The following is a 14,451-nucleotide window of genomic DNA, read 5'->3' as shown; positions in this document are numbered from 1 at the left end:
TCAGTGTCTACCCCTTTGTGCCAAACCCATGGTCATTAGCCAAGTTTCCACCAGACATGTTTGGAAGGGACACACCTGATCTCAGTGAACACTTAGGTCTGTATCTGTGCCTTTGTCTTCCTGGTGCATTACACACAGATGCAGAAACAGGAAACTACTTCAAGTTCATTTTGCAGCAGATGTCATGCAGAAGACGTGTACTGCACACACATACAGACACATTTGGATATGCTTTCACTCTCATTGTAATTTTTTTCTTTCAAGGTAAAGTACAGGAAATTCTAGCTGACTGTTACCAATATTAAAGCAGGACTACCTCTTAGCAGAGGATCATCCCAGTCACATCACCATGACTACCACCCATTATAAGTGCCATCACAAAAACCACTACCATATGCATCTTTTATCCTTCCTCTAAAACCATGGCAACCAAATACTGTTATCACCAGTAATTCTGTCTCGGTGGTAAGCCTGGTCTCCCATCTTGTCCCAAGTTTTCAATGCCTCTAGCTCCCTGCACGCTTGCCCTTTCTGTTATTGTCATTATTACCACATTGACTCAGATATTACTGCCGTAAGATCTTTCTTCTGATAAAAAGGCTCAAACACAGCAAGCACCACCCCAAAAGTGGTACCTTGTTACAAAGCAAATTTGGGGGAAGGTTTAGTACACTGCTGAATCTAAGCTTCCTACTGGGTCTTCCCCAGATGCATTATTACTTCACAAATCTGTTACTGGAACTGATGGTCTAGGTTGGCAGGTGACTCGAACCTGCTGTGCAGCACAGACAGGCAAGAGGATAGAAGGGGCTAGGCACAGAACAGTTGTGCAACCTGCAAGACTGTCTTTTTAGAGCACCACTGCAGTCCGTAGTTTCCAAACACAAGCTGTTTGTAAAACATAGCTAGGTCACTCACCAAAATGTAGCCCATTCCCAGCACAAGATGCATATTAACTTTCTTTTAAAATAATAATGGGGAAAATTCCCAGGGCAGAAGCAGCTGCATAGCATTTTTATGGTTTGTTAAAACAGAAAGGGATCCTGAGTGCATGCTGCTTCACTTATCTTCACAGCAGTGACCCAGAAAGGTCCTTTCCCCAAGAGCTCCACCCGGCTTTAACTAGAGTTGCTCACAAGAAAATGGACGCTGTTTCTTCTGAAAGTGCAGAGGAAGATGCACCCTTAAGTTTTTGCATTAATTCTCCTCACCACTGCAAGTAGCTGCTCATTTCCAGAGCACAACTGCAACATGACCTGCCTTGGCAGGATGCCAAACACTCCAGCTCTGCCCAGGCTCTCCGAACGCTCTGCAAGGAGCTTTGCTACCACCTGTACCACACGAGGTAGGCAGAAAGCTGCTCGAGAAGAGCGGAAAAAAGTAATTCCACTCTGCCAGGTGCAACATCTTGGAAACAGGCAGGATGAGTCAGCAGAGCAGCAATGGTTTGTCAGTGCAACAAGCATCCATCTACAGTCTGCCAACATGGAGAAAGGAAAAAACATGCCCAGTTTGAGACAATAGATAGAGAACTATGCTCAGAAGAAGGCTACGTTTTCCTGCTGGGCACACACAGAGCCATAGAGAGGAGCTTCAGTTTTTCTGCTGTGATTCAAGCAGTGACACTGAACTGTACACAAAATGGAGAGATGCTGGATATCACCGACAAAACTGAGAAGTCTAACTTGATGCATTTCTCTCCTGCATTTTCTCACAACCTCCAATATTATTATAGTGACGCGCAACACCAGAGAATATAATTGCCATAGTGATTACTTACAGCCATTACATTAAGCTTTAAAATGCTCCTTTCAAATTGAACAATGTTTTTTCAAAGTCAACAGCTGGTTCACAGCTTGAAAGCAACGGTTAAGATAAATTAAATAAAAAGGGTAATAAAACCACAGACTAAATTTAATTTCTGAAGCACATGCAAACTTCAGCAAAGCCTTTAAAATATCTTTTAAAAATATCCAGAGAAACAAAAGTCAATACAACCAATAATTATACTATGCTCATTAATAAGAATGTGATGTATGAACACAAGTAACTATGTACACTTCTAAATATACTTACAACAGAGCACAAAAAAAAAAAAGAAAGAAATCATGCAGCATTTACAGCCCCAGTCTGGCAGCTAAATCAAAGAGAAGTTTCAAATGAGATCAGCAAATCTTGTGAGGAACAAAAAAAAGTGTTTAGATGTATATTCTTCCTCTCAAGGTATATGTGTATATATAAAGTGTGGTTAATAAAAATGACACTTTCATGACATTAGGGTAAAAAGGCAATCTGATGTGTGCTCAAGGTCAGTACAGTGCCAGGAGCCTTCATCAGCTCTTGAAATGCACCACCAGAACAATATGTAAGGCTTACATTTCTAGAGCACACAACTTCATTTAAATGCCAAGAGACTTTTCTCTAACCTGATCTTCTGCTTGCCATTAGGAGAACACTATTCACAGTTCGAATGGTCTCTCCTTGGCTAACAATAGAGTGCCAAAAATAAACATTCATTCTGATGAGCCAAGGAAACGATGAGTCATGTACTGAGTCTCTTTCACCCTTAGTTCTAAGACAGCCTTCACTTACCACAGCTTTCCAAACAGGCTGACTAACAAGCCGTCCATTCGCCTCTGTCCTTTATATTGTTATCAGCTGTCCAATACCTTACATCCTATTGCAATTGAAAAAGAGAGAGGCACAAGACTCAAGAGTAAATATTCCACCTTCTCTATAACAATTCTTCTTTCTGCCTTATCGGAAATGATGTCTCTCATCAGCGCTCATAGCTAGAAGTCGTCTCCCAAATCAGTTTTTCTTGCAACTCTTTCCAGTAGACCAACAGATTTGGTGTCATAGGTCTACCACACATACATATGAGATGGACAGATTGCAACAGGCAGGTATATTCTCTGGGTCACACACCATTTTCCTTCTTCCCTTGCTGTTCATCACTTGCAAGAGACACTGTGGTAAAAGTAAGGCATGAGTTTGCAGGTACCAACCGGGCCAGACAGCTGGGTTTCAGAAAGGAAATGGTGAAAACGAGGGCCTAGGACCTAAAGGTATGCCCAGAGCCCTGCCACTCATGTCAGCGAAAATTGTACTAAAAATTGTACTAAGACCAAGCTACACAGCAGCTGTTTGTTAGTTATTGCTTTTAACATACATTGGAATCTCTGGGTCAATACCTGCTACATAAATTGGCCAGACCCTGCCTGCAAGCACAGATGAAAGCTTTCCTTGGACTTTTCCCCAAAATAAAGATCCTGACAATGTTTCGTTTTATGAGCACATAAAGGTTCTTCACTTAATTCTCTCACAGACAAAAATCCTCCCTAAATGAAAGTGAAAAATACATAAAATGCACTGTTTTAGTGTTTTTTCTCCCTTTTTGTAACCACAGCTTTTGATTTTTTGCTTTCTTTCAGGTTTACTCATGTTAATAATAGGTTTTAAGCTTTAACCCTATTATTTTGTGGAACAGTTTTTTTCTGAAAAAAACAAATATCTAAATGAATATATCTAACCTCTCACTTGCCAAAACCATTTGGAAATGGCAAAGCGCAGAAGCTAGTTTTTATGATAAACAAATTATCCCAGAATCTAGAGCAATTTTTGACATTATTCTGGTTTCCTATTTTTTAAGAAAAATATTATTTTGTAATATAAACAATTAAAGAAAATCAGAAAAGCTGCAATTATGCAGATTAAATCCTAGGAGGGACAGTGTGTTCACTTCTGAATCCTGTAATTGTCTCATACATTCATTTACAAAGAAGCTGCAAAAAATACACCATCAATTCCTGTCCAGATCCTCTGTCATCTCTACTTCTCTCAAGGAAAATGCATGTCTCCCATGCTTCTCCCTGTAAGTTTTGCTCCAGTACATTTTATCACTGAAAGAATATAATAATTCCATGGGGCAGAATCCTGTGGGTATTAGTGACCCAGGCAACAGTTCTGTGTGATTCTACTTCTATGTAAAGTTTCTGCATTGTGTTTAGTTTTGCTTAAAAACCAAAGTGAAATTTAATTAAAAGATGCTGATACTGCCACATTATCACAAGCTTAAACTGCAGTAACAGATCAGAGCCGTAGCTCACCTATTCCAATGCTCTGGATTATTTTGTGAAGCATACAGATCTGCATGCCTTATAAAAGCATTCATCCCACCAAACATAACTGGGGTATTCAGATAGGTTACCACTGTTGTCACAGTATCCTTCCGATGCACAGGTTCGGCACATACCGACACGTGTGTAACCCGCGCCCTCAGACTCCAGGACAGCAGCACACTGCTCTCCATTGGCCCTCAACAGACCACAAACACAAGTTATTAATTCACCATCCAAGACTTGGAGAAAACATGTTGAAACTCCTGATCCTACCACCACTGGGCCAACGAACAGACATTTCCGTCAAACAGTAAAGTGCTTCTGAAAGAGAAGGCTGTGAACCGTGCGCCACGATGACCATCACTGTTACACTGCTGCTCACTTTTACTTCTTACACATCATGAGGATCCTCTTTTACATGGCTGGGGCTTTACCTGGTAGGTAATGAGGGAGTTGTACCCAAGGCTAATCAGGTCTGGGATGCTATACGGTAGAGGATAACAGTACACAAGGCCAAGGAGAGACACAGAAAAGAGCAGACCTCATCACGGTGTTGTCTCCTCACTGGCTGTGGAAGGGCAACCACATATAAATAGAATTCTAGATGCGAAAATGTAGCTTTGGAGCTTTCAAAATCATGAAGCACAGCTGGAGAAGATTTAGCAGAGCTTTACCCTGCACCTATTAGCAGCACATATGACTAAAAAAAGGAGGAAGTTGCTGTACTTCTGGCACCAGTTGGCTCTAAAGCACTCAATGACTTAAAAAGTTTTCAGTAAAGTTAGGTAGAGACTAACTAGAAAGGTATCACAGAAATTTGTGGAGTATTGTACTCCACAAGTACTCACTCAGAGATGTTTATAAACACGTAGTACAAAAAAGGTGAAAATATACTCAAAGGTTTGTGACAACGGTTATGTTGAAGACCTAATCGTCTCATTTTGGGAGACCAAATCACTGGCAAGAAACAGATCATGGTTTGGAACCAAGTTAAAACACACAAAGGGAGATTATAGAGCAACAGAGAATTAACTCTTGACAGCATAACTGGAATTTGTCATGAAAAAGTCATTCTTTCCAGACTGAAGTTCACTGCAGATAGGATGTGCTCCAGCACTATGAACAGGACTGAGAATCCCAAATGCTACACCAGAATGTCTGGGGAGAAAAAGGCCTGTGAAACTCAGAGAACAGGGACTAATGTGGAAAGAAGAGATTAGCTAGCTACTTGCTCAAGGAGTCATTGGGACTACCTTTGTAGTAAAAACTGCACTAAGTACACATTCAAAGGAATAAGTACATAAAAAGAGGATGTATCTCACTGCTTATAAGGAGAGACATCTCTGTGGAAGTGGATTACACCAAGCGTATTTCCTACACTTGGTGCACAAGCAAGATTTTGACAGGCACCCTGAGAAGAAGAGGAGGTGCTGACATATATTCAGTACATGATTCACCTCACCTACCTTTATGCATCTAAAAGGCAAGAGGGAATCTAAGCTAGTCTTCTAGTCTCCTCCTGCAGCCCAAGGAGAGAAATGGACAACACAGAGAGCAATCTATTCCACATGCTTGCCTACTCTAAATATCCATCTCAGGCTGAGATGGATCGCTCTCAGAAGGCATCTCTCTCGCCATTCACTCGAGAGAGCCCTAGAGTGGTTTAAGCTGGACGCCTAAAGGAGTCTAGTCTAGTCTTGTATTAAATGTCCCCACCTAAGGTCCAACTAAGACAGTGGAAAATGCACCCACTGCCATAAGCCATGGAAACAAATAAATACACCGTTACAAATCACCAGATTGTCTGGATACTAAAAAGCTCACTGCCAAAAATTCTCAACAAAGCACTGCAAATGCAGGCGCAATAGATATCTGATGGACCAATTATTGTAAAAATTTGTGTCTTTCAGTGTTGAAGGAACTGTCTGCACATGTTTGCAAATATGAAGAAATCAAAGAAGATTCAAATTAATGTAAACCAGAAAAGAAATAAATGAATTTTAATAATAGTTTAATTTATATAATTTCCATCCAGCAAAGGTAACTAAGGCTACATATGTAACCAATGCTAAACACTGAAGGCATCTCAGCTGCATCTCAGCAGAGTCACATATGTCCCAGATGGATGTTACATAACATTATTGGAAAAAGAAGTGTTTTCCAGTGATTTCTGAAAATGGAACTGGGTGTGCTGTTATAGCCTGCTCCAGAAAGCCCATCGCGTGTCCTACACACATTGCAATGAAATGTATTCCAAAGTGCCAAGCATAATGCTACCTTACCTCAGTTAAAGTTTTCCATCTAGTAATATCAGAGAAATTATGACAATATGTTGTTCTACATTAAAGTACATGACAGCGCTATTTGTGAGACCTGGCAGCTGCCGCTCTCGGCAGAGCAGATGGCAGTGATAAAAACACAATGTAGGGAACAGGTTGATAAAGACATACCCGTCATTACACTTTCACTTTACAATTACGCTCGACTGTGACATACAATCGAAATGCATGGCTCTGTCACTCTCAAGCAGGAGGAACTTGCTTATCTGAAGAAAATCACTCCTGTGTAACAATTAATTCTGTACATATTCTTAATCTACACCATTCATCTCCTCTCCACAGGAGCAGGAAGAGGCAGCCAGAAAAGACATCCAGAATCTTTAAAGTCTTATGTGTTCATTCTTCTCTTCTTCCAGGGCGAGAGACAACCATTCATCCTCTTTAGTGAACAGTCAGGGTCAGCCACGATAACAGACACTTTGGTAACCATTACTTCACACTCCCGCCTAAGGACCAGAGGGCACCTCACCCTATCTAGTCTCTCATTTTCATGTTTTGGGTTTCTTAAATGAATATAATGCTCATGAAAGGTTTTGGACAGCAGTCCTGGATAGAGAAACAATCAATTTAACCTAAAACACACATGGCAGGGCTGCTGCAGCAGTGCCAGCTTTTCCTCTACTTCATCTCTGCCCCCGAGCATACAGGCTTTGGCTGGCAGGCACCGCTCCGCCGAGCTGACCAAGAAAGGCAACCACCCGGCCAGGCGTGACAGCATCTTCCTGACGCAGACTCCTGGAGGGAAACTGAGCTGCATCATTTCACAGAACCACCAAAATAGTCAAAATCGGTCACTACCAGCATGAAACAAGTAACCCCGACAGGCACAGCTTCAGGTGCACTCAGCAGCAGCGTGGCTTGCATGTCTGTGGCTGCCACTGGACATCAGTCCTACAGGGAGACCATCAAAACACCGACATCAAACTAAACTACCTTCTATTCCCTGTCAGAATCAATCCTCAGATGCCAGTCCCGCTTAGATCATCCACTGGAAATATTGATTCAAAGAACAAGGATGCCAGACAACATTCATAGCCCATTAACTCTATGAAGAAACTTGTTTATGGTAAGGCGTTTTTTTTAAATGGGCAAACAAACTACTAGAAAACGATCAACTAGAATCGACTAAAAGTTCTAGCCCAAAATCTGTTAGTTTCTGTAACAGAAAATCTAGGCCTGAGGCATGAACATAAAATGCATATATGATGTTTATTTTAATATATGACATCCAACCATGGGACTTGCTAAAAGTTAATTCCATCCTTGCTAATTAAGTAATCAGAGCAATTAAGCTTTTAGTACATGTGTGTTAGTTTTAAAATGTCTGTAAACTAAATAAGTGTTTTTGCATTATATATGTCCTTACAAGATGTTAGCGGAGACAAGTTGTATTTTTGAAGATAACTGAAAATTAATCTGTAACAACACAATAATTATCGATACTGTAATGTAATACTAATGTAATGGTAATTAACATGATAAAATATAACATGGCTGATACACAACTAATAGATATAGCTAAGTGCATATATAATTTAAATAGGTGAGAAATAAAGACTATCATGTTTTAAGGCTTTGCACAGAGAAAGAGCTGTTTTTCCTAGGAAGAAATTTCTCATATCTGTTATTCATTTTACTTCTGCTAGAACAAAGATGGTAAGCCTGATAATAACCTGTTAAGATATTCTAGTTGAAATTCTTATATAAGATTAGATATAATATTAAATTTAAGTCTTGTGGGATTTACTGTGCAAGCACACACTATATCCTAAAACAATCTCAGAAATGTCAGTTAACAGTTTAGGAAACAAATAATTAAAAAGCTGGGCATTTAGCTAGTTCATTGTTTTATGAAATGGCGTAAAAGCCTAGTAAAGAGGGCAGAGCTGACAAAAGATGGAAACCCAAGAGCCTGTTACAAGGTATGATTTATCAGAAAATGCTGTTCAGCCGTCCTGTCCCACTCCTTCTGCAGCAGTCAGAACTTGACATTTCCAATGGAAGGTGGCAATAGTGATCTTTAATGCAACCGACTATACGTACTAACATGTGGAGGAAATTAATTCTATGATGATTTGAGAAGTGGATAAGTTAATTTATATCAGAAGCCTGACAGCTCTTAATTTGAATTCACAACTGCAAATATTATTCATCAAGAAAACAGTAGTTCTTAAAAATGTGGTTACAAATCTTGGATCTCTACAAGCTCCACCTCTCTCCCCTTGCCTTGAACTGGATATGCTACATCTTGCAGGTTGTTTTTGTACTTAGTTTTCCACTTGCAAAGGCATCATGCAGTTCTGGATCTATCGACTGCTCACCTGTCATGACCACAGACTCTCTTTCCTTTAATAGCCTCACTACAGTTACTGCTAGACCCTCTTTCCTTTGTACAAATTGGCAAAATAATACCACCTAGAGGCTAATGTGTTTCTGGGTCCCATCTTTATCTACCATAGAGACACAAGTAACGCCAGGCTAGTGACATAAATCTTATTAAATTTAATAAGATATATATTAAACTAATATTTCTTAAGATAACAGGATTTATAAAATACTGTGACAGCCTTCAAAATGTTCTAAACTATTTAGTATAGAAGAAATGCAGTGAGTAAGGAATATGCTAGGACTGGGAACTCAGATCCAAGGAGGAGGAAAGTACCTACACTGATTGGCAGCATGAACCACGAAGCCAATTCTGAAGAAAGACAGGAGAGGAGAGAAAGGAGCAGAGGAGGAGAAAGTAGCTCCTGAAAGTTTCCAAGAGCCAGGCAGCCCGGGAAGAGAGGAACAATGAATTGTCCAACACACCTCTCCCAGCTAGTGAATGAGGCAGCTGAAAAGGAGTCCTGTTGTTCAACACAAACCAATATAAAACGGTGAACGTTCTTTTCTTTATGAAATGGGAAGGACACATACCAAGAATGTAACTTTTGCTTCTGTTGTCATAAATTTGTTTTCATTTAAGAGGAACTACAACTACTCTAATGTAAATTGCTGCTTAGGAAACAACCACCACTGAAAATCACAGTGGAAGGAAACTAATTCTCAGGATGGGATTTCCCCATTAAGCTGCAACAATCACTTCAAGACTGGTCTCATGAACTGCCACAGTAAGGCCAGAAGTCTCCCAGAAAGCATCTTCCAATGACTCTCTTGCAAAGCACAGGTGATAAAGAGACAGATAGCTGCTTCTGGTAATCCCAGGGTGCAAGGCTGCCAAAAGGGACACGGAGTTCCTGAGGAGCTGAGTGGCAACCTGAAATCCTGCAGAGAAAAAAAAAATCTTTGGCACTGCTGTTGTGCTCCTGCAGTGGCTGTCTGAGACATTACTCCATATGAGAATACACTTCGTAAAAGCAACAAAAGGACTTGGGTCACAAAGCATATGGGATTTTAGACAAGATGGTCCAACAGCACAGTTTCCCCACACTTGGCCTCTTCAAGAGGTCTCCTTAGTCAAACTTGATGCCTGTTTGCCCCTTCTACCAGTATTTGCTCTCTGTTGGAGAGGCAACCAACCAAGGCCACAATAGCTCTCTGTGGTGCTTCGAATGCTTTCGCTCACATCAGCCGAGAGCTGTAGAAGTACTAGAATTAGACCCAGGATACTGCCTGGAAACTCCCTTGCATTCTTGTATGTGATGCGGTTGTGGAGAGGGTTTCCACTTTAATACAAATTCCAGATAAAGTCAATCCATCTGATATTGTTTTGCCAATGAACAGTTCAAGTAATTTACAAGTCCCTTGTAGGGCTTAGATATCTGGGGCATCTGTTTAGTTTTTATTACTTCTGGCCTTGGCTCCCACACTCCTTCACAGATCAAATAACTGCTTTCCCTGCTTGCTAATTCAAACAGCTGGTTATTACTCACCAGACTCCTGCTATACTCGCTTGGGGAAGAATCATAAATAATTGTGTACAAGCAAACAGATGCTGTCATTTTAAAAACTGATCCATCTAGTAGAAATGCCCCACTTAGGACTCAAGTGGTGAATCACCGAGCATGTGTCTTGATGTCATTTTAATAAAAACAAAAACAATGGCAGGACTCTGTTGATTAATTCAAATTAGTAAATGAGGGAAGAGTGTTATAAAAGAGAATAGTACTACAAATAAATAATTAGATTCTGAACAGGCGCAAACACCTGCTCTTTCTAGTGAAGGCAAAGACAGGGTAAGATACCGAGCATTTTTTTGATAATTGGTGCAACTGATCACTTTTCCATCAGTGGCAGTCAACGTAACATCAAGTAACTGTGTGTCCTGAAATCTATGACCATAGAAAGAAGACAGAATATAGATGGTTTATCAGACCTTATTTTCTCTCTTAATGTTGTACCTTGTTTTTTGCAATACATAATTTCCTTTTGATTGTCAGTGCTAGGAGAAAGTGAACTGCCTGGTGCACACTTACAAAATATGCAGAACACAAAATGCTTTGCAGGCTATACCACAAGCAGCATTAGGAAAAGATTATTGGTACCAGCTCTTTATTCCTGTTTTATAAGGACTTTTTTTCAGCGTTAGGCATTTTGGCTTCCACAATCTTTAAAAATTTGGCTCCTAATAAAAACAGTACGTGTTCCAGAGACAGTGGCATAATCTGCAAGAAACTGGAACACTCTTCCACATCAATTTCTCAAAGTTACACAGGTGACAATCTTTGTTCAGTGGCAACGTGGAAATTCACTTTGTTGACTTAGAATGGAAGTGACTAGCACTGAACTCACCCACCTGCTGGGTCAGACAGCTCACAACAACAAATCTCTGCATTAATCATCAGATGGCAAAACTTTCCAATTCGGCTTTGGCAAATACATTTCCTTCCAATAAAGACACTTTCAACCAAATTATTAAAACGCATGTATGACATTACAAGCTGTTAGTGGATATTATTTGAAGACCAAAGGCTACAACAAGACACACCTAAAAACCTATCTTTATTTGCTTAACAAATATACACCTCAGCAATTTAAAGACTATTGATGGTATATCAGCATTCAAACCATTGTGCCAAAATATGATGACTAAGAAACAATTACCTTCCAGCATATGCTCGAAGAGGGACATTGAACCTCTCCCAGTACTCGCGTATCAATACTCAAGCAAAAACTAAAATCTATTCCCAACTGCTTCTTCACCTAGAGCAAAACTGATTAAGGTCACCAAGGTTTTAATGCCTCACCGTTCCTCTAGAGAGGGCATGTTCAGAACAAGGTGTTACATGAAATACCTGAAAGAAAATCCAAATCTTCAAAATGCAGTTCAGGAAAAGATTTCTAATATTTAAACTACAGAAACTATGATTTAGCAAGAATCATTTTAACCAACTTGAAGAGGAGTAAAATTTCATAAAAATGGCAATACAAATCAGACTGTCCATAAACACAAGACTAACAACATTTGCTAACATTGTAAATATCAAATATTGAACACATGGTCTAATTAGAACCATTCCTTGCCAGTTAAATACTTCCTCATATAGTAGCATATATTAACATTTAGTGATCAAGAACGAGCACATTCCAGACAAATATGCTAAATCATAAAGCCATCGCTCCAGAACAAATTTCGGGTGCCAAGAGCAAGGCAGTTAGAAGACTGGGAATAGGTAAACAATGGACCAGCAGGATAAGCTTGTGCAGCAAGTCTGAAGAGTGACAAACAGAAGAACAGGAAGTCATTCAAACAAGACAGCAGAATGGGGTGGAAGAGATTCACAAAAAGCTATGACAAAAGGACTCAAATCATCTCATTTTTATGAAAGCACTTATGACTAAGCTTCAAATCAAGGAGAATGATTGCTCTCTCAATGTTAAGGTTTATGATTTTAACTTTTTTCTGTAAAATTAAGACTTTGCATCAAGCCCAAAGATTTGAATACCACACAAAAGATATCTTTAGGATATTTCATGAGCTACAAATTCCTTGTTTCTTATTATTTGGCTTTAGATTTGGATTTGGGATATTAACACATTCCTCAGAGCTGCTGAATTTTAATACTGACTACGAAGAAAATATTATTTTACTTAAGCGCTCATAACGCATTTGGGGCACATTATCAAATCAAGCTGGGGTTGAAAGATGCCATGCAATTCCTTAAATGTTTGTTAGGAGAATGAGGTGCATATTCAATACAAGAAATACACTGTCTTCAAGGAGAGAGCAAAAGCACGCAACATAAACCACCAAAAAGACATTGCCTCGCAGTGGCGTTCATCACCAACATTTCTAAGTTCCTCCCATGTGAATCAGATCTGCATACAAGGTCCAGATGGGCTTTCTTTCTAATACTTGAGATCAACATTGATCGGAATTTCTCCAGGTCTTCCAGTAGTCATCTACTTGTTAGTATCAGTCTTAATTTTGGAACAGAGAGATTTCCAAAATAAAAACAGCTATCTTTCCTCACACCATCATTGTACAGGTAACAAGGTAACGTATAGTAGAAAGAGAACTGCATTTGATTTATAAGCCCTCCTTTAAAGCCAATAGCTGTACCAGTCATACAATTAATAAATGCCAGCACACCTGCAGGTGAAAGGCCCAAACGACATTTATCCAGCTTGAGGGCTGGTGAATATTACACTGCTCATGGAGACCTGAGCTTTAGAAAAAAAATCAACAATGCTGCCAAATGGTTCTGCTTTCTTTACCCCATGAAACCCCTTCTTTACATTTGTGCAAGCATTTGCAGAGCTGTGTCAGGAACCAGGTCATGAGACTGATGTGGGCTAAAACAAACCTAGCAAAAATGGGTGCTTTTTAACTTATTCTGCATTCCACCTGATTATGCAGCTACATTAGCACTTGTGTTGCCAGATGCCATGGCCCCCCCCGCAATAGGCCCCCCCCAGGACACCCCTCCTCAGACCCCCCTGCCCCCAGGCTCCCCTCAGGACAGGAGCCCCCCCCCCAAGGTCTCCCCCTCCTCAGACACTCCCCGGGCTCCCCTCAGGACAGGAGCCCCCCCCCGACTCCCCCTCCTCAGACCCCCCCGGGCTCCCCTCAGGACGGACCCTGCCCCCCAGGTCTCCCCCTCCTCAGACCCCCCTCCTCCCAGGCTCCCCCCAGGACGGGAGCCCCACCCAGGTCTCCCCCTCCTCAGATCCCCTCAGGACAGACCCCCCCCCCAGGTCTCCCCCTCCTCAGATCCCCTCAGGACAGACCCCCCCCCAGGTCTCCCCCTCCTCAGGCCCCCTCAGGACAGACCCCCCCCCCCAGGTCTCCCCCTCCTCAGGCCCCCCCCTCCCCCGAGGATCCCCTCAGGACAGACCCCCCCCCAGGTCTCCCCCTCCCCCGAGGATCCCCTCAGGACGGACCCCCCCCCAGGTCTCCCCCTCCCCCGAGGATCCCCTCAGGACGGGAGGCCCCCCCTCCCCCGGGGCTCCCCCTCCTCAGACCTCCCTCTCCCCCCGGGCTCCCCTCAGGACGGGAGCCCCTCCCCTCAGGCCCCACCGGGGCAGCCGCCCCGAGGGCTCCTCAGCGGCCCCCCCGCAGGACCCCAGCGGCTGTGCAGGGTTCACGGGCCTCAACTTCAACTCCTGCGAGAGGCTGCGGTTCCGGGGGCAGCGCCTCCCCCCGCACGCAGCCGGCACGCGGCTCGGGGGCAGCGGGGAGGCGGCCGCTCCGCCAGCCCCTCCTCCGCCCGCGGCTCGCCGCGCCCAGGCGGCAGCGCAGGCGGCCTGCGCACCTCCGCCGCAAGCGCGAGAAGCGGCACTGTCACCTTCGCGGCCCCGGCGGGGCTCGTCTCCCCGCTCTGGGCGCCGGCACCTCAGACGCCCTCGTCCGCCGAGCTGCCGCGGCGAGAGCCAAGACCCACGCGCCGCCCGAGCCCCGAGCCCGCCGCCCGCCTTCTGCGCGAGCTCCGCCCCCGCCCCCGCCCCCGCCTTCTGCGCGAGCTCCGCCCCCGCCGCCCGCCTTCTGCGCGAGCTCCGCCCCCGCCTCCCGCGCGAGCTCCGCCCCCGCCGCCCGCCTTCTGCACGAG

At 42.8% G+C, this 14,451-nt stretch overlaps 1 long non-coding RNA gene across 4 annotated transcripts in view; it reads right to left on the bottom strand.

Moving 5' to 3' along the window:
- Positions 1 to 14,352, bottom strand: part of LOC112995009 (uncharacterized) — a 189,575-nt gene extending 175,223 nt beyond the window's left edge. For all 4 annotated transcript variants that reach the window (XR_010391540.1, XR_010391542.1, XR_010391544.1 and 1 more), the window contains exon 1: positions 14,191 to 14,352. This is a non-coding gene — a long non-coding RNA (uncharacterized LOC112995009). The remainder of the gene's footprint in view (positions 1 to 14,190) is intronic.
- Between the last annotated feature and the right edge of the window lie 99 nt (positions 14,353 to 14,451).

The sequence above is a fragment of the Dromaius novaehollandiae genome, chromosome 14, assembly GCF_036370855.1.
Source record: "Dromaius novaehollandiae isolate bDroNov1 chromosome 14, bDroNov1.hap1, whole genome shotgun sequence".
Classification (NCBI taxonomy): domain Eukaryota; kingdom Metazoa; phylum Chordata; class Aves; order Casuariiformes; family Dromaiidae; genus Dromaius; species Dromaius novaehollandiae.
Note: the sequence above shows the minus strand (reverse complement) of the source record. Positions and strands in the feature narration are given on the sequence as shown.